Source organism: Lissotriton helveticus, chromosome 8 (genome assembly GCF_964261635.1).
Source record: "Lissotriton helveticus chromosome 8, aLisHel1.1, whole genome shotgun sequence".
NCBI lineage: Eukaryota > Metazoa > Chordata > Amphibia > Caudata > Salamandridae > Lissotriton > Lissotriton helveticus.
In genome coordinates this window covers 644,415,809-644,437,272 of record NC_136069.1, presented here as the reverse complement: position 1 = coordinate 644,437,272, position 21,464 = coordinate 644,415,809, and positions in this window count along the sequence as shown.

Genomic DNA, 21,464 nt, shown 5'->3' with positions numbered 1-21,464 from the left:
ATCCAGGCCAAAGGAGTGTCTCGTATCCCTATATTGTGGAGTCTATTCAACAATAAAGAGTGGGAGACGGAATCGAAAGCCGCGGACAGATCGAGGAGCACCAACATGGCTACCTCGCCTCTGTCCACGCTCTCCCTAATCGTCTCTGTGACTTCCAGTAGGGCTGTCTCCGTACTATATCCGGATCTAAAGCCGGATTACGAATCATGGAGGAGATTTCTGGTCTCCAAATAGTCGGCCAGCTGTTCTTGCACAACTTTTTCTAATATCTTTGCAGGTTTGGGAAGGAGCGATATGGCCGATAATTACTAAATACTGACGGATCAGCCTCTGGCTTTTTCAGGATGGGGATCAATGTGGCCTGTTTCCAAACTGAAGGGAAGAGGCCAGAGAAAAGGGAGGAAATCCAGATTGCAATTAGTGGTTGAATGATAACAGGGGCCAGGGAAGTGAACACCTGAGCAGGGACCGGGTCAAGCGGTGAGCCTGATTTGCATCGCTGCATTTTCAGAAGGGCCGTGTCCAGGGAGATTGGCTTGAAGGTACAGAGCATCTTTTCACAAGAAGAGGTATGGTGCTGGGGTAAGATCTCCTCACCAGGCCTCTCAAAGGGATTAAAGAGGAAAAAATATCAATAATTTTATTATGAAAAAAGTCAGAGAGGCCGTCACAGAGCTCTTGACTAGGCATAGTAAGACAAGTAAGAGCTGCCCATTTAGTGAAGTCCTTCACAATTTGATATAATGTTTTGGCCGAATTGACAGCGGCGTTGATTTTAGTGGCGAAATATTCTTTCATGGTGGCCGTGCTTAAGTTTGTGAAATTTTTGAGTCGCCATAAACGTTCAAGCCTCTTACATTTGCTTCTTTCTTCATGTATGGTGAGGGAAAACCAGGGGGTGGAGGGTTTAGTGCGGACCGATGAGCGGGATTGTAGGGGGTCAATGGTGTCTATAGCTGTGGAAAGGTATGTATTACATTTCTTGACATCAGCGTTTAAGTCGTCCGAAAGTTGCCAATTCAGGTTGGCCATAGTGGGTTCGAGCGTGTCACAAGTTACTGTGTACCACTTTCTCCCGAGGTTCTCAGTTCTACTTTGAGCAGTCGGGGGGGGGGTGGTCAGACTAAAAGGGATTAAGAAATGGTCTGACCAGGTCAAGGGAAGTGGCAACAAGGTAGTAAGGACTTTCAGATTCGAGAATACAAGGTCCAGGGTATGTCCTTCATTGTGAGTAGGGCCAAGTACTCTCTGATCTAGGTTTATGCCAGCTAAAGTTTCCACCAGGGACCTTGCTTTCGCACAAGATAAGTCATCAACATGTAAATTAAAATCACCCAAGATGGTGAAGTGGGGTTTTTTCAAGGATAAGTCTGCAAGGGTCACTAGTAGCTCCGAGAGATAAGAGGACTGGGTGCCTGACGGGTTGTAGATCAGTGCACCCGCAAGAATCAGATGCGTTGAATCTGAAATACTGAAGTACATTGCTTCAATAGGGCCAGTGTTAGCTAGTTTCCTAGAGGTTATCTTCCATTCTGACCGTAATAATATGGCGATCCCACCTCCTACTTTAGTGCCTGGGTGACTGATCCCGGCAAATTGGTAGTCCGGAGGGATTGCTAGGGTAATATCTGAGTTAGAAGTATCTTTTAACCAAGTCTCGGTGAGGAACAACAGGTTCCAGGAATTCGAAGTTAGGGACAGCCAGATATTGCTAGCGTGCCGTGGGAGGGACAGGCAGTTGAGGAGACAGGCTTTTATCTCACTCTGTGGTGCTTGGTGTGGCTCCACTTTGTTACATACTCGAGGGCTAGCAGGAAAAAAGGCGAGAGAGTAGGAGCAGTCATTTCACACAAAGAGCTTGCTAAGCAGCCAAGAGGGGTTGCATTTGGTGTTGTTACAGCCGGTCCCAGGCCTCAGAGCTAATAGTTGAGACCTCGACCAGCAGGTTCGCCGAGTTGGGGGGACACTGGCAGCATGGCTCGCGCTGGTCACGGCACAGGCGCGGACGGGCGCTGACGGACTTGTCTTTGGCGTGCGTCCGCTGCGCGTCCAGAAGTGCATCTCCTTAAGTGTCTAACGCACTGACCCCTGACTCCACCCTCCCAGCGTTATAACTGGCGATTGGCCGCCCTACCCTCCACATCAATCGGGACGAGCCCGGGGTGGATCGGGGTAGGGGCAGGGTAGCTGGCGTTGGAAGTGAGGAGCGGTTCAGGCACACAAAGGTAAATACACAGTAAAATCAATATTTAAAAATCAGGTCGAGAGTAAAATAAGGCACGACCTGCAGCAGCTAGCGCGACAAGATTCAAGCACGCGTCCACAGCGAGCAGATTACAGCCTTGCCTTAAGTGTCTGACGCGCTGATCCCTGACTCCACCCTCCCATTTTTGTAACTGGCGATTGGCCGCCCTACCCTCCAAATCAATAGGGACGAGCCCGTGGTGGACCGGGGTAGGGGTGCAGTAGCTGGCGTTAGAAGTGAGCAGCGGTTCAGGCACACAAAGGTAAATACACAGTAAAAGCAATGTTTAAAAGTCAGGGCGAGAGTAAAATAAGGCACGACCTGCAGCAGCTAGCGCGACAAGATTCAAGCGCGTGTCCACTGCGAGCAGATTACAGCCTTGCCTTAAGTGGCTGACGGGCTGACCCCTGACTTCACCATAACGGAGCAGGAGGAATAAAAATAGTATCCCTGCTACGAGTCCCAAGCCGAGAGGCAGGCCGCCGAACACAGAGTGCACGAAGCTAGGAAAAATGCCTAGGACTGCTTCAAAGGGTGCTAACAGTCCTGAAAAGATCATCTTCAATACATGTACAATACCACTGGTATCAGACATGTTTAAGATACGACCTAACATTTCTGCAAAATGTATAGGGCAGTTTGTTGATAATAATGCATGTATCTCCACAGAGGATCTTGCAACTTGCAGATCATACGTCTCTCTGGACAAGGTCAGCGGCACAGTTTTTTGTAAAAGAATGGATTTCATTCTGCTTAAAGTATCAATTCTTATAGAAGAGATGTTCAGAGAAGGCCATAGCGGCGACTCCCCGTCTGTATTAGTTTTTCAAAACAATACTTGCATACAACAAGTGACCCCGGCTGACACACTAACGAGATAGGCTGTTCATGGCATCATTCTACAACAGCTGTAATCATTCAGCATTATGTAGCTCCCATTGGAAAGCTGCCTAAAAATTGGATCTATCACTGCTGCCGGGGAACCCTGCTGGTGGCATGATAAGTTGTTTGAAGAACCACCGCAGGCTCCATGCAAATTAATGCCCTGACATAGAAGTGTACCGCTCAGTGTGGTTTTGCAATTTTTACCACTAAGAAATACCTCCTTTTCCCCACTCCAACATTTGTGTGTGTATGGTAAATCCCAGGTCGACTTTATGTACTCTTTACCCAACTTTTCATACAGGCCTGCTGGTATGTGTTTTAAGCGATACTGAAACTGGAAAATCGTCACTGGTATTGTGATGGTGTCATGTATTATCCATTCAACGGCTGGTTTCTCAGAAACGGTTAATGGTAATGTTTCCAGTTTTTCAGTGCTCAGCACCGTATAGTCTGCTTCCCTCTGTGCCAAAGAGATTTGTTTATCTGTAAGGTTAAATCCAGTAAACAATGACATGGTGTTGATTAGACGGTAAGGCACATAGCCGGAAAGAAGGTTTTGTAACGTCCAGCCTAGCAGCATTATAGAACGCAATTGAGACTGGCCATGTTGTAACATTAGCAAGTCCTGTTCCACCATTCAGGATTAGTTATGTTTTGTTGTAAAATATAATTCACGTCTACCTCCTCATCTGTAGTTCTATTACTATCAGGTGTGGGCTTTGGTATAGACGGTTTGTTTAAATCTTTTATCTTACCCAGTCCAAGACTAGATGTCTGTTGAACAGTTTCATTTAAGAACATTATTTGTTCTGGGATTATGCATGCTCTAAATAATGCTTCTAAACCTTGTACCTGCCAGTCTTTTGTGCCCCAGACAGTTTTTGTCTCACTGTTGTCAATTGAGCATAAAAGGCCGCAGAATAAATTTGCTTAGTATTAGTTAACATACCTTTCATGCCTGTCTTATTAACATTTTTAAAGTGAAAGGTTTCTGGATTTGTGACATTAAAACCTTTAACGTATGGACATTTTTCATTAAATGTTTTAGAGCTACCCTTTGGTGACGTTGGACAATGTTCCCATTGATTATAAGTTAAAACATTTCTAGGGTTTGCAGATTTGTGCAAATAATGGGTGACCAAAATGATTAAAACAATACATTTCTTCATAATTTGATGAACCATCTAAGTATTCATGGTTTGCACATTTTGCTGACATTTCTAGGTCTGCCATCATGTTAACAGTTTCAAAGTCCCAATCATCAGAAAATGTACTCGGTGAAACAAAATCAATCAAGGAAACCTTAAATTGGTGTGGAATCTTCAGCAGCTCAACAGGGCCATAAATGTCATAATCAGTTCTATCCCAAGCTATACCACCAGGTAGAGGAACGGCTGTGATGTTTACTAATGACAGGTCTCTTTGCTCAGATGATTTGTGTGGCTTCAGGAGCAAGTTGATGTTCTTACTTGCTGTGTCTATTTTACTATATTTCCCATCTATTAGCTTTCCAAAACTTAAAACAAGAATGAGTCATAGTAGGAGAAAAAGTATACCCAACACAATCCAAAGTTCAGCCCATGGTGAAACCAGATATGTATTTGCAAGCTGGTGAAAAAGTTATTTTACTTGTTCCTTGAAAGTTTGTTTGTTGGCGTTGTTTCAGGCTCACTGGGATCCTCGGAAAAGGTATCAAAGTTGATGAAATAGCCAGAGGCAGTTCTATCAATAGTTGGTATCGCATCCAGATTATTTGAAATCGCTGGAACTACTTGTTCCCTTGACATGTTAGTATAGTCAGATGCTACATCATTGTAGATGGGAGTTTCTTGACGAACTGTTATTTGGGTTTCAAGAGGCACACGTTCCATGGCTTTGTTGTAAAGTCCATCTTTTCTCACTGCAGATTCTTCAAAAGTGATGAGTCTTTCAGTTTGAACCTCTTGGATGGTAGCAAGATTTGGTTGTCTGCTACATCTTTGGAGTCCACTCGGCCTACTACTTATTATTGGCACAAGGTGGGGTTTTACCAGGTCAATTGATACAGACCGGTTCTCCTTTCTTCCAGCAAGGGGCGGCAGTAACACTGTTCCTGATCCGTGGACTGCTAGTACAGGTATTGGTTTTCTGTAAGAAGGCCCAAATTACTTCTTATCCGCTATTTTTTCTCTGACCAGATCCCCAATCTTTAGAATCCAGACAGGTCTTGCTGGGACAGGTGGTTTTTCTTCAATGGTCGTTGTCTTTTGTGTGGTGTTGCTTAGACTTCTTCTTGTTTCATTTAAGTCCTGTAAAACAGCCAAACGATCTTTGATATCAAAGGGTTTTTGTTCTATCACTGAAGTATGACGATCGAGGTCTTAGACCATCATTCTAGTACCAAAAAGGATTTCATATGGAGTGATTCCACCCAGAGAATTTCTTGGCAGGTTATTAAGACTACGTTAGTCACTTATTAGATGTTTGACCCACCCGTCACCCGAACCTAATACCTGGCTGTTATAGATTACTTAATGTCACAGTTTTTTCTTTCCACAACCGAATTTCCCTCAGGATGGAATGGACTTGAGTACCACAATGCAACGCCCAAGCTGGCCATGGCCTCCTTGTAAGCCCGAGAGCTAAAAGCAGGACCCTGGTCAGAATGTAGTGTGCTGATTGCATATGTGCCGATAAAGACTCGCAAATCTTTTATATGAGTCCGGGTGTCAGCCGAGCGCCAAGGCCACATTCAAATTAATCTTGTCCTCATACTTGTGGGGCCGCTTTTGTCCATAGGGACGTCTGAGCATGGATAGTATAATGCTATTTAACAATGGTGTCTGTACTGGGCTGGCTACACTGTAGTCAGGAATCTGGTGGTGCTCCAAGCTGAGATCTCTGTAGCAGACATGGCAATTAATTCCAAATTCTTAAATGTGGGCGCTCATTCCTGGCCACCAGTACATCTCTTGTAATTCTAGTAGATATTTAGAGATCCCTTGATGTATCAGACCTTCTCCCATATGTGCTTCTTGAATCAAAGCACCTCTCTCCGATTCCTGTTTGGGATTACCCTATCCCCCACTCCAGGGATTCGAGCCAAAGGAACGGAGTTGGCATCAATTATGTATGAATATTCAAGTGGATAGTTTAGAGGTAACGCTGCTCCGCTGCCTTTGCTTGTGGCATTGACTGCTAGCATTGTTTCACCGTCTATTTTTGTTTTTGAACACGTGATTGCAGCTACGGAAGCCGTTTGCACAACTGCCTTCGCGACTTTATCAGCCAATGAATTCCCTTCAACGTGAACGCCATCACGCTGATGACTCAGTGTATGGATCACATGAGCCTTTTGTAGTTCTTTCTGTAATAGAACTACTTGTTCCCAAAGCATTTTAGGCTTGATTGTGCCACCTTTTGCGTCTTTAAAAGCCTTTTGAACACAGTTCTTCAAATATATAGTAGTTTGTGAAAACAGACACTTAGGGCCCGATGTAGGTGGCCATTACCGGTCGGTAACGGCCGAATTCGGCCCTTACCGATCAGTAAATGGGTCATTGAGATGTAGGCGACCTTTTTTACAGAATTGGTAAATTTACCGAATCGGTAAATTTACCGATTCTGTAAAATACCGAATCGGTAATTTTACCGATTCTGTAAATATCACATGTAGGTGGCACTGCAAACAGTGCCACAGGCCTTTAGGAGTCGGTATTTTACCACCCAATCCAATTGGGTGGTAAAATACCGAATCCAGGTGTGCATGCACATCTGTGCATGCACACCTGTGCCATGTGACACACAGACATGCCCTTAGGGCATGTCTGTGTGCCACATGGCACACTTGCCTGTAATTGGGGTGCCAGAGGGTGTCAAAGTGACACCCCCTGCACCCTTGCAAAATTCGGTATTTACCGATTCGGTAAATACCGATTCGGTAATGCCCATTGATTCCTATGGGCTTCAATGCCCACAGGAATCAATGGCATAACCGATTCGGTATTTACCGAATCGGTAAATACCGATTCCTTACGATTCGGTAATTATAAAAATTAAATTACCTACATCTGCACTCCTCTTTTTTACCACTTCTTAAATACTGATTCGGTATGAATCGGTATTTAAGAAGTGGTAAAAAAGATTTACCTACATCGGGCCCTTAGAAACTTAGAAACTTTTCTGGTGAAAACCAGAAAATGGATTTTTATGGAAGGAAATACAAGTTACTGGTAAGTACGGTTAGAATTACTTTTCAGGGTCAGTGCTGGGCTAAAAGATGCAGCACTGGGTTCTCTCCTGATAACAGGTGAGTAAATCGGAATTTGTTGTTTGAATAATTTTAGGTGAATATTTTAAAGTTTCAAAACTCCACACTAGAAGAATTTCCAAGTGAAACCAGTCAATGTTAACCTATGGAAGGAAATTCAAGTTACTGGTAAATATGGTTAGAATTAATTTTCAGGATCAGTACTGGGCTCAAAGATGCAGCCCTAAGGTCTCTCCTGAAAAACAGGTGAGTAAATCGGAATTCTTAGTTTGGCTGATTTTACTTTGGTCCACTATCTATAGAGTCACTTTCCTACACCATTCCCTCACTTCACCACTGTCTAAACGCACCCTGTGTCTGTTTTAATTTGGGAGATTAAGTCCCCTTGAATCCTCAGGGTCCCTGGGGTCCACGTAGCCTACTAGGTACCTCCAGTAAATGCCACAGAGCTGCGTTGCAGAGAGCTGTAAAAAGGGGCACAGCCTGGGCCACCTCTCTGCAATGCAGCGCAGTGGCGCTTACTGGAAGCACCTGGTGGGCTAGTTAGCCCACATGGGCCCTCAGGATTGAAGGGGAGTTATTTCCCCAAATTAAAACATGCCACAGGGCGTGTTTGCACATGTCACCTCAGGCCGCGTCCCCTCGCTTCGCCCCTGTGTAAACGCGCCCTTTGTCCATTTTAATTTGGGGGATTAAGTCCCCTTGAACCCTGAGGGTCCCTAGGGTCCAACTAGCCCACCAGGTGCCTCCAGGGGGCACCACAAAGCTGCATTGCAGAGAGGTGTAAAAAGGGGTGTGGTCTCTGAACACCTCTCTGCAACGCAGCTCCCTGGCGCTTACTGGAAGCACCTGGTGGGCTAGTTAGCCCACAGGGGCCCTCATGATTGAAGGGGAGTTATTTCCCCAAATTAAAACATGCCACAGGGCGTGTTTGCACATGTCACCTCAGGCTGCGTCCCCTCACTTCGCCCCTGTGTAAACGCGCCCTGTGTCCATTCTAATTTGGGGGATTAAGTCCCCTTGAATCCTGAGGGTCCCTAGGGTTCAACTAGCCCACCAGGTACCTCCAGGGGGTGCCACGAAGCTGCATTGCAGAGAGGTGTAAAAAGGGGTGTGGCCTCTGAACACCTCTCTGCAACGCAGCTCCCTGGCGCATACTGGAGGTGCCTGGTGGGCTAGTTGGCCCCCGCGGACCCTCAAGATTGCAGAGGAAGTAATTCCTCAACTTAAAACGCACCACAGGGCATGTTTGCACAATGTTAAAGGAAGGGGGAGGGGCCTGAGGTGACATTTGTGCAAACATGCCCTGTTGCGTGTTTTAAAATGGGCTTTGCCTGCTCTCTCTTCCAAATAGCAAAGCTGTTTGCAATGAAAGGGTGGGAGCTGCGAGGCTCCCGCCCTGTCATTGCAAACTGCAGTGTCCTGGGGGTGAGCACCCAGGACACTGCAGGAGTCGGCCCCGGGGGGTGGCGGTCCCCAGGGCTGTGACAAGGCTCCAGGAGGGGGGCCACTCAGCCCCCCTCCCAGATTTTATAAAGCCCCGGGGGGTAGTGGTCCCCGGGGCTGTAGGGTCCATCACGGACCCCCTAATTTGAATATTTAGTGCCCCAGGGAGGTGGCGGTCCCCGGGGCGTATGGGGGGGCTTGAGCCCCCCACACAGAGTATATTTAAAAAAAATAAAGCCCCAGGGGTGGTGGTCCCTGGGGCAGCGGGGGGCTGTGAGCCCCCGCCATTAATTTTATTAAGTCCCTGGAGTGGCAGTCCCAGGGGTTGGGGGGGCCTGAAAGCCCCCCCAACAAAGAACCAGAAGCCCTGGGGGGTGGCAGTCCCCGGGGCTGGGGGGGAGTGAGAGCTCCAACTAATTTTAAGAAGCCCCGGGGTGGCGGTACCCGGGGCTGGGGGGGCCCAAGAACCCCCCACACCAAACTTTAGAAGCCCTGGGGGGTGGCGGTCCCTGGGGCTGCGGGGCCTGAAAGCCCCCCACCGAATTTAAAGATGTCCTGAGGTCGCGGTCCCTGAGGCTGAGGGGGGGCAGTGAGCCCCCACGTATATTATGATAAAGCCCCAGGGGTGGCGGGATCAGGCACCCCCCACACTTTTTTTCATCATGCCCCCAGGATTTGGCCCCCCCGGGGGCTAATTATCATTCAAGTGCAGAGCCCGCACTTCATTTTTATTTTTATCGGCAATATCCGCGCAGGATGCGCGGATCTTTTAAAAAAAAAATTATATATTTTTTGGGGACTTGAGGGTCCTTGTGGGACCCCCTGAGCAGGCCTAGAGGGTCAGGCTGTTTCTACCCTGCTCCCTTTTTGCGTTTTTCGCATTTGTTTATCAGGTAGAACCGAGGCACAAGATGGCTGCCAACACTTCCTGGTTAGGAGTGTTGACAGCCAATTAGCATGCAGCTCGTGCACGGCAGGGTCCGCGGATCCTCCGAGGATCCTCCGAGGCCATAGATATATATGTACTTTTAAATGTGATTTTCTCAGAAACTACTGAACGGATTTACACCATATAATTAAAAGACACGAGTCTGAACCAAGGACTATCACTTTGCCAAATTTGGTGTAATTCCGTTCAGCCGTTGGGGTTGTAGCCACGATGAACGGTACCTTAGGAAAATTGCATGGGAAAACACATTTGGGTACCCCCATTTTTTCTCAGCTCCTGCTTCACGAATCACCTCAAGACTTTCAGGATAGGAGCGGACCGGACGCCCCACCAGTTTTGAAAATTTCGCGAAGATTCGTCAACCAGTGCCAAAGTTAATCCAAATAGAATGTTGCGGATTCCCTATAGAAAATAGGTCCTAACTATAACTATCTACTGGCGACTGCCAGTGGGTAATATATTCAGTTTCACATCTCCGCCACACAGAAATGGAGACGCACTTTCTTTTTTCGGGCCTAAGCTGTCAAGGAAGAAGGATGTACGGAGCTAGTTACTGTGCAACAAGGCAATAACGAAGTGAATACGAGATTAAAGAAGACCGGATTGGCTATGCTTGATGATGGGTCTTTCTGATCAAGAATAGGAGGTGGATATTTTCAACTATTTAGGATCTTTCATAATAGAAGTTCTAAGACTACGCATGATGGCATAATATTCGTAGCCAGTCATTAGGCATCTACGATACACAAACTAATAAAGCTACAATTAAGAAGTGACACCGCACATTAGATTAATATCCAGACGAGGATTGAGCCCTAATGATGTCCAATGAGGGACGGAACACGTAGGCTGTGGAGTGTGTATTTGTGCATTTGTGTGAATATCTTCTTCAAGAATTTTTTGTTGTTGAATGATATGAATATGAACAATTAAAAATCATCATACTACAATAAAACAACGAAATACAATTTTCAAGGAATGTGGACTACATTATTCAAATGTTAATATCACTGATACTTTGATGCTCCTTCTATTTTGTGGTTTATATTGTTGTCTCAGTGGCTTTTATGGTGGGCTGCAAGAAGTTGAGCGCAGGAATGTTGAAGATGTAAATACTTTGGTAATCATTAAAATATCTCACTGTGTGCACAAGTCTTCGCCTCATCGTGTCTGTAGTATAGAATTGTTCCTGAAATAGTTAAATAGACATCCAGCACAATTATATCCATATTCTTGTTTGCTAAAATGCTTTGACACGCTAAAAAATTCCATATTGCCATCTGATATCACAGTTCTCTTGGCCTGCATACCGCGGTTGTGCAGTCTCCCAGTAGGCTACCATAAAGTCCAGTTTCACATCTCCGCCACAGAGAAATGGAGACGCACTCTCTTTTAAGCGCCTTTAATCTGGCAGCAAGCAAGAATCCAATCACAGCCCAACGCGTTTCATACTTCTTTAGTCCTTGATCATGGGCAGCTGGCAAAACAAACAAAACTTATTGCAGTTACTGATTAAATAGTAATATGATCTTTCACATCTCGCTCTACGTGAGCTTTATGATAACCCCAATGCATTCTGTGATCAGTAGTCTGCACAACATTTCATTGTTCCTGAAATAGGTAAATAGAACTCCAGCACAATTATATCCATATTCTTGTTTGCTTAAAATGCTTTGCCACACTAACAAGTTTTATATTGAGATCCGATATCACAGTTCTCTTGGCCCCGCATATCACGGTGGTACAGTCTCCTCGTAGGCTACCGTAATGTCCAGTTTCACATCCCAGCCACAAAGAAATTGAGACACTCTCTCTTTTATGTGACTTTAAGCTGGCAGCAAGCAACAATCCAATCACAGCCCATTGCGTACATACATGGCCAAATTCAGAATAAAAGATACAGAGCAGATTGAGATGAAGGCACTATATTTTGCCTGCTGAAGGTATACGAAAGAAGGTAATTTCTTGCATGGTACTGTGGGCTGAAATATCAGCGCCTTATTAGAAAGGTGTAAGGACCGAAAAGATGTATTAAGCTTTCTTATTGTATCAAATTAGGAAAGCACCATATTTTGTTTACAGGAAGCGTGTACTGTTGACCACCTATTCATATAATTGACTGGTTTATGTATGGGCGCAATCTTTTGATGGTATGATAATATTGAATATCCTGATGGCCTCAAGATACTATATGGTGTACTCATTTATAGTAATGATACTAAAGTTAACCTACAGTTGTTTTATAATGTTCCAAACAAATCATATGGACAGTTGTTAAAAGTACATTCTCGCAACCAATTAGTACCTTCCTGCATGTGTGTTGTATGGTGTTTTGCCTCAAGAGTTACTATTAGTAAAAATGAAGTACTGCTGATAAGAATAGAATAGCCCAGCAGTGAATATGCTGGTAAGCATTAAGTGCATCCAATATGTTCATAATGTCTGGAATCATGGTACAGGTCTAAAAGGCTGTTACTGGTTGTAGCTAATTACCTGTTCCCAGGGAATTTCCTGGTTTAAGCCCTGTTTAACGGAGTCCAATAAGAGAATCCAGTAGACCTCACGTCATTTTCTAACAACTTTGGAGTTTAGACCATTTTTACATTGGATTTTTTCAAGAATAAACCATTGGATGTCATCTACTGTGTGGTTCATTACAATGTAATGCTGTACCATGGGTGCTGCTATTTTTCTTGTATGTATTGCTGATCGGTGCTCTGTTAGGCGTGTATTCATGGTATGTGCCGTCTCACCCACGTACCCCATACCACATGGGCAGATCAATAGATATATTATATCTTTCATTTTGCAGTTGCTCATTCCCGTTACAGTGATTGTTTGTCCATTAAATTGGATGCTGGCTATTTCCAGTGCCAATAGGCAAACCTTACAGGTACCACATTAGTAGTTTCCTGTTATTGGCTTTAGCCCATCAATACTTCTCCATATTGGCTGTTGCATTTGGGACATTCTTGATCACACCACTAGATTTTTATGATTTTTATTTTTGCGATATGCAAAAAGTGGTTTAGGTATTTTCTCCTGGTGTTCTGTATTAGCATTTATTATATGTCAGTTTGAGCAGGTTATTTGACAAATTTGTTCATTTAACATTGAGTGACGTGTCACAAAAACCATTTAGGTGGTATTCACTCTCTTGATGTTTGTTAAGATGTGCTGGCTATCATAATATCTTTCCCTTTTGTAAGAATCTCTTAATGGTCTATGATGGTAACCGCATGCCGGGAATTTATCCTTCATCACAGTTGCCTTAACATCAAAATCCTGAATACTGGTGCAATTGCCACGGGGGCAAAAAAATTGACCAAAAGGTATACTGGTCTTTTGGGGCGGGGGATGAAAACTATCATAATGTAATCGGGTATTGCTCGCTGTGGGTTTAGTGTAAAAATCAACCGCCAGATGTCCTGTTACATGTTTGACGATATAGCCAACGAATCAATTTGGGTATTGCTAAAACTGGATGTTAGTGTCACATTAATTTAGCCATGATAGAAATTCTGCTGAAGTGTCCTCAGTGGCTGCCCGTATAAAAAAGATATCATCTATGAAGCGTGACCACCTTCATAACTGACTTATAAAAGGGGGCTACTTCATTGTGGATGAATTTGCTTTCAAATTGGGCCATGTAGATATTCGCCACTGTAGGGGCACAAGATGCTCCCATACTTACGCCATTTATCTGTGCATATAACTGCCCATTAAATTCAAACACATTTTCCTCGAGGACTATTTTGAGGCATTCAAGAATGAAGGTGTGGTCACAGTCTATATTCATATTCCGAATAAACCACTTGACTGCTTGTGAGGCCCCCTGCATAGGTATGTTGCTATACAGGGCTTTAATGTCCAATGTAACCAACCATTGATCTTCAGGATTGAACAGTATGCCTTCCACTAATTTGATGATTTGTCTGGTGTCCTGGACATATACTGGTGTATGCACTACATGTGGTAGGAGGGACACATCAGGATACTTCGACATTGGTTCTGTGACTGAACCTATGGTGGTGAAAATGGGCCTATATTGTGGATTCATCTCACTTTTATGTATTTTAGGCACCCTGTATATGCTAGCCATTCTAGGATGTTGTGCATTTATATAGTCATGTTCTTTGTCGCATATATGCCCATCCCTGAATGCCTTGTTGGTCAATCGCTGGATTTTATTTTGGTCTTACCTGTAGGATCCCTTTTGATTTTAATATAGAATGTCATGTTTTCTAACATTTCTTCCATTTTGGATACAAATGATGAGGTACCCAATACAACAATTCCTCCCCTTTGTCACAACTCCTGATAGTGACTTCTGAGGTTTGTTTCAGGTTAAGCATTCTTTGATATTCATCTTGGTCAAGGTTGTATGGTGTCCTTGGGACATATTTGGTGGCTGAAGTCAATTTCTGATACACTACCTGTTCAAATATCATTACTTCAGGTGGTATTTGGTCTGAAGTCGGGGTAAAGGTGGACTTTAACACCAGACCTGACTGGTCAATTTGTGCAGGTGTATAGTCTTGCTGGGCGAAGAATGACTTTAAGCGGATTTTCCTGAAAAATGCCATCAAGTCTACAAAAAGCTCAAACGTATTGATCCCAGAGTGGGTTACAAATGTGAGCCCTCTGGGTAATAAGGAATAAGTAGCCGGAGTCAAAATGGAAGTACTCAGATTGAATATTGGAATTTCTTTCACTCCCTCCAATATTGGGCATTGCCGGTTACTAAGTATTCCTTGTGGTTGGCCTGTTGATTTCCCCAGTACCTGGGTTGATATTGTGGCCGCCAGATGCCCTTACTCTGATTGTGCCTGCCTAAAAAAGGTTGGCTGGCCTGACGTATTCTGGATATATAGCTGCTGTTCCTAGAATCAAACTGATTAGATGTTCCTTCATTATCAGAATCTCACGTATCAGAATATGTTGTTACTTTACGGTTTTATTGTCTGTATGGATGTTGTTCATATTGTACAGTATCTGATTGAGTGTAGTAATTTTCTGACAAATATGGGTATGTGTTTTCTCTGCTAGAGAATCGAATATCCTTTTTTAGTTTGTTTTTATTTTGGTTAGGTAATCTGTGTATGAATTCATTTATTTGTCTATGTCCTCTAGTTTTTTCGTAGCTTCGTCTAGTGCTGATTTGTTTTTGATTTTATTTTCTAATTCAAAAATTTCTGATACTAGTTGTTACTAGTTGCTACTGATGATAGCATCCAGTGACTGTGAGTGTTTTTAAAACGTTTATCAGTGTTAAACATATATACAAAGGTGTATTGGTAAATGTGTGGGTGTAAGAGTGCCTGTATGGATAATTCAGTGGCTGCATGACTGACTGTATAAGTGAGTAATTAGGTGTCTCAGTGAATGTATGGGTGAGTGACTGGTTGTATGAATGTCTGTATCAGTCAGTCAGTTGGCGTCAATGTGGCTGTATGGGTGTGTGAGTGGGTATGTGAGTGTCTGTATAGGTGAGTGATTGGTTGCCTGAGTACCAGTATGGGTGTCTGAGTTTCTGTGAGGGTGGGTGAGGGGGTGTGTGCCTAACTGTTTTGATGAGTAAGCGGGTGAGCCAGTGGCTGTATGGGGTAGTGATTACCTGTAGGATGTATGTCATAGCAACGCATGCTTTTTCCACGCATGCCTTCACAACGCAGGTTTTACAACGGAAGTCGTTACAACGACTTGCGTTGGGGGGCGCTGGATAGTGGAATAGTTTAATTTACTATTCCTTTTTAAAAAAAAAATATTTTTATTAATGTTAACAGGGTGACAGGAAGGCAAAAACAACAAAAATTCACAAATAATTTCGTGCCAATGTATAGCTATGAAGCAATTAACTTATATACATTATAGACAAAAATAATTCTGATATATAGTCACAGTAAAAAGGGTTCCTATTACAAAATTAAACCGAAGAGGATTAGCAGTCATACAACATTATAGCAACATACAGTTTTAGTCTAGAAGAGTACCCCAGATTCAATTAAATTTAATCAATGAGCGTGTTCCCCTGAGGTTTGCTAGGGCTAGCTCCATGGCATGTATCTCTGTTACTAAGGTCCACCACTTCCAAGCCGTCGGTGGTTCTGGGTCTATCCAGTCCCTGGCCAGGACTAATTTAGCACATGAAAATAGTATAGTGATTAGGGTTGATTGTAGAGATGGAGAGAAATTAAGATCTAGTAAGACCAATGCGGCCGTGATGGTAGGAAACGAGATATTTTTTAATCTCAAAATACTCAGTACATCGTCCCAAAAGGTCTTGAGTTTGGGGCAAGAGTACAAAACATGAACTAAATTAGCCGCACTTCTAGCAGACATTTAGGGCATTTGGTACGGCTGCTAAAAGAAGGGGAGACCATCTGGCAATTCTCTCAGGTGTATAGTAGAGCAAACAGGTCGTTCTATATTGTTGTAGCCGAAGGCTGGATGAGCGTACCAAATTGTTTATATTGACAAGAGAGTGCTCTATCTGATTAGAAGTAATATTTAGATCTAATTGGGTACTCCATTTCGCGGCCAGTTTTTCACTATCATTTGTTTTAAATGTACAGAGTATTTTATAAGATTCACTAATGATTGACTTGTTTTTGTTTGAATAAAGACATGTCCATATGTCACATTCAGAAATATTTTGTAGTTTTTTTTTATTAATCAAATAATCGTGAATTTGCATATATTTGAATCTAGAAGCTTCTGGCAGATCATACAACTGTTTAAGCATATTAAATTCTAACAGCCCCTGCGAACCGTATAGATCCCCCAAAGTCGTAATCCCGAGTGACACCCACCTATAAGTAATAGAATCTGTAAAGATAGCCGGGAGACCTGGGTTGCCCCACAAGGGTAATTTTGGGTGATAAAAGGTTGTTTTGCAAAATTTTAGTATATTATCCCATATCCTAACAATATCTCTAGCGGTCTTAAATCTTACCCTTTTGTAGAAATTCGGGTCATTTATGCTGAGCAAAAAAAGTAATGAATCTTGTTTCAACATAAAAGAGTGAAAAAAGAGAGTTCTATCTCCATGCAATAGAGAACGTATACGTGTAAAAAACGAGGACCAAAAATATAGTTTAAAGTCCGGGACATTCAACCCTCCTTTGTTTATATTATTTTTCAGCATTTTTAGTGACCTTCTGGCCCTTTTGTAGCCCCATATAAAACTACTCAGAAGCCCGTCTAGATGTTGAAAAAATGTGTTATTTAATGCCAGTGGAATAGATCGGAATAAATATACAAACTTTGGTAAAACTTTCATTTTAATAAGGTTTATTCTGCTAATCATATTCAAGGGTAGTTTATTCCATTTTTTCAAGATAAGAATAGTTTTTTGATCAAATCATTATAGTTTAAATTATTAATATCTTGTAGTCTAGCTGTTAGTTTAACCCCTAAATATGTAGCCTTTTTACAAATCTCGGGAATAGGGTCCGTAGGGGAGTAGTTAGCTATGACTTGCGTCTTCTGACGATTAAGCTTATAGCCTGACACCTTCCCGAATTTCTCAGCCTCATTATAAATACCTTTCAACGCTTTGGCAATGTCCGAGGTGTATACTGCGATGTCATCAGCATAAGCTGTCATTTTCAGCTCCTGTGAGCTGGAGCTAAAAGGGACAATAGGATTTTGGGAGTGAAGGGCAAGTAAAAAAGGTTCAAGTGAAAGGGCAAATAAAAGGGGTGAAAGAGGACATCCTTGCCGAGTCCCACGCATGATGGGAAATTCTAATGAGGTCAAGCCCCCATAGCTAATACAAGCGGTAGGTTTATCATAAAGTGCTCTTATGCCCTTTAAAAAGTTTCCCCCAAAACCCATTTTGGACAGCAAACACCAGAGATAAGTCCACCCCACTCGGTCAAAAGCCTTTTCGGCATCTAATAATATCATGCCGAGTGGGGTGGATTCGGTCTCCGCTACATCGAATGCCGTAATCGCCATGTTTACATGTATTGTTGTATCTCTCCCGGAGATAAAGCCGTGTTGTTGTGGGTTTACAATTTTAGGCATATACGTAGCTAATCTTTGTGCCATAATTTTAGCGAATATTTTCGCATCAGTATTTATCAGGGAGATGGGCCGATATGACCCTCTCTCCTCCTTAGGCTTCCCTTTTTTTAAAAAAAAGATTATTTTCGTCCTGTTCCAGGATTTGGGAGCCGTTCCACTTAGTCCAATAGATTGTATAACTTCTAATAATAGCTGTTCTAATTCTGAGCTGCAAATTTTATAAAGTTCCAGGGGTATTGTGTCCTCTCCAGCCGCTTTCCCGGTTGGTAAAGAATTGATGGCCTGTTGTATTTCGATCAGTGATATGTCATTAGACAGTGCGTCCAAGCCTACTATATTCCCTGTATTCACTGGGTATTCATCTACATATTCCTCAATTAAATCTATATCTGCAGGGCTATCTGGAGTATATAAGTTTTCGTAGTATTCAGCAAATTGGTCAAGTATGTCTTGTGGTTGGTTACATAGTTTATTCCCTTGTCCTCGAATATTGGAAATTAGGGTATCTGCTCTATCTTCTGCTACTTTATAGGCCAGGATTCTACCGATTTTATCTCCTCCCTCATATTGAGCTATTTTAAATTTGTGGATCCTTGCACTGTTTTTCCGAATAAAGTTTGATTTTATATCAGTTTTTAATACGCTAAGTTTTAAGTTAATTTCCGTGGCTGCTGGGGAGTTAAGCTGTAAGGATTTAACTAGTAGGTCTTCTTGTTTTGTTATATTATCTAATAGTGTGAGTTTGTGTTGCTTCTGCTCTGCATTTTGCCTGAAAACATAAGCTTGGGTAAAGCCCCTAATGCTTGCCTTGCAGGAGTCCCAGACCATGCAGCACCCAGTTGAGTTTCTATTAATACTTATAAATTCATTAAGATGGCTTTTAAGTTGCGTCACATAGTTTAGGTCTGCAATTAGATATCTGGGAAAAGAAAATGACCTAGGTGGTGTCCTAGCGCTTTGTGTGTCGAATATCATTATTAGGGCATTATGATCGGATGTTATCCGGGGGCAAAGAATCATAGAGCCAGTCTGTAGTAGTTTGTCACTAGCTAAGGCCATATCTAATCTAGTGCACATCTTATGGGGTGCAGAGTAATATGTAAAACCTGGCGCACTTGGATACAGATGTCTCCAAGCATCTTTGATATTATGTGTCCGGCATATATCCAGTATGGATATCCTGGTCCTGTGCATCCTTTGATGAGAGTGCGGTTTAGTTGTGTCGATTTTATAGTCCATAATGCAGTTAAAATCCCCCATTATAATAATTTCCCCCTCCCAGTCCAAAAGTTTCACATTTAACTGATCAAAGTGCTTTGGTTCGTCTGCATTTAATTTAATTTACTATTCCAACTCCAGTCCCGTGGATAGTAGGGAAGGTTTTGGATAGTAAATTAAACTATTCCTATCCTACAGCACCCTCCAGCGCAAGTCATTGTAACGACTTTCATTGTAATACCTGCGTTGTAAAGGTACTGCGTGGAAAAGTTTTGTTGTAAAGGATGTTTCCCTTACCTGTATGAGGGGCTGTATGGGTGAGTGATTGTGTGTGTGCGTGTGTGTGTGTGTGTGTGTGTGTGTATGGCTGAGTGATTGGATGTACCATTGATATATGGGTGAGTAACGGGGCATGTGAAAGGCAGTATAGGTGATTGATGGGGTAGACATGTGACTAAATGGGTGAGTGAGTGAATGTGAGAGTGACGGTATGGGTGAGTGTGTGTTTGTGTCAGTAACTGGATATATGAGTGAGTATGTGTTAGTATCTGTATGAGTAAGTAAGTCTGTGCATATGTAACTGTATGGGTAAGTGGTTGTGTGATTGACTCTATGGGTGAGTGGCTCTGTGGGTGACGGACTCAGTGTATGAGTGACTGTATGGATGCATAAGTGGATATCAAATAAATCCAAACATGGAAAGGCTCACACACTCACATGTATTCAAGTGTAATCAGGTATTTTAGTAGGTGCAGATTGGTATAATCTCCTGAGTGAGAGATATAAGTAAACAAAACAAACTAAATAAACCAGCATGTTCCTCCTCCTGTGGAAAGCATCTCCAGTATGCACTCAGTTCAATAAAGTTTCAGTTGTTCAAATTTTTATTCAAAAAATGTTTATGAAATGTTCATTTATTTTCTTTTTTCTTTTTCCATTACTTCACTCGTTGTGATTTTATATTCACGTTTACAATAATATAAAAATTTGACAATTAGGCCCAATGCATTTCGGGCTGCACCCTTCATTAGGGGCCTGTTCCTCTCTCCATGGCACTCAGGTACTCCCTTCTGTCTCGTGCTCTTCAACCGAACCCTGAACATGCAGCTCCCTTTATGCGAAAGCAGTTCTGCTGCACTTTCAACAAGCGAGAGCACTTTTAATGCTCTCGCTAGCTGAAAGTTGAGCAGAGTCTGCTATGGCTTGGCGGGAGCGGTAATGCTCCTGACAAGTCGTAGCAAACGTTCATACCATGACCAAAATGACCTAAACAATCTGATCTGGAAATACCTTTTATTTTGATTGTGTTGATTCCTTTTAGTTAATTCCAATCTCTTCATCTTATTATTTAGGAAGAAGATTCTTTTTAGAAAAAATTTAACATTCATATTCATAAAATATAACATACACTGAAGACATAACAACATTAAACATTGTATAACAAACACATGCTTTATATATACAAAGAACTCATAACACATTTATACACATAGAAAATAAATTTTTTGCTCTGGTTCTGTCTAGTTTCTTAACCAGAATTTAATAAATCCACATTGCACCTGATAATTTTCTATTGTTATTATCTTTCAATTTTGATTCAGAGGCCAGAGCCAAATAGGGAACCCACTAAGCTCAATTTGTATTTGTTACAATTCACAAGCAAAGTGTCTAGTGAGCCAGAGTGGTATCCCATCCACATGGGCACCTATTTGGACAGTAGTAAAACCAGCTGAAGTGTTTCGCACCCACTAAGCTTAGTTGTCAGGTTCTCCTCAGGACACAGAACAAAAGATCTAAAAACAAACAAACAAAAAATGACTGTAGTTTCCAGAAATTGAAAATCACATTTAAACCTTTTCCATTCATATCAGCCTTTTACCTCATTCTCCTTAAATCAGGCTTCTGTTTCCTTTTTCACCATCCGGTGATGCTCGCCACCAAGGGCAACATTAAAAGAACAATATTCACAATCCTATTGTTAAAAATGTTACGTCATATCAGCTAAAAAAGAAATCAATAAAAACTAGATGAATGCTTACTTGTATGATGGAGGTAGTGACCACAAGTTTGCCTTATCTTGTAAACCATTTTTAAAAAAAGAATTCCATCTGGAAAAAGCCCAAATGCGGCCAAATGGTTAAATCAACCTTTATACCAGTTGTCCTATGTTATATATTAAGTATGAGTGAGCTCAACGGCTCAAGTTTCTTCATGCAGTGGAAAGCCTTTTATGAATCAAACTTGTTTTTTTAATATTATCCCCTAATCTCTGAGAAGAAGCAATAGAGATTAAACAGACTATTTTACTGCAGTATCGCAAGAAGTATCGTGAATGCAGCTGCCAGTCTAAAGTGTGATCGCTGTTTTCCAATCTCAAAAGAAGTCCTTGAACATTAAGAGGGGCTAATTTACCCATAGGAATGAATGGGAAGGCATTCGCA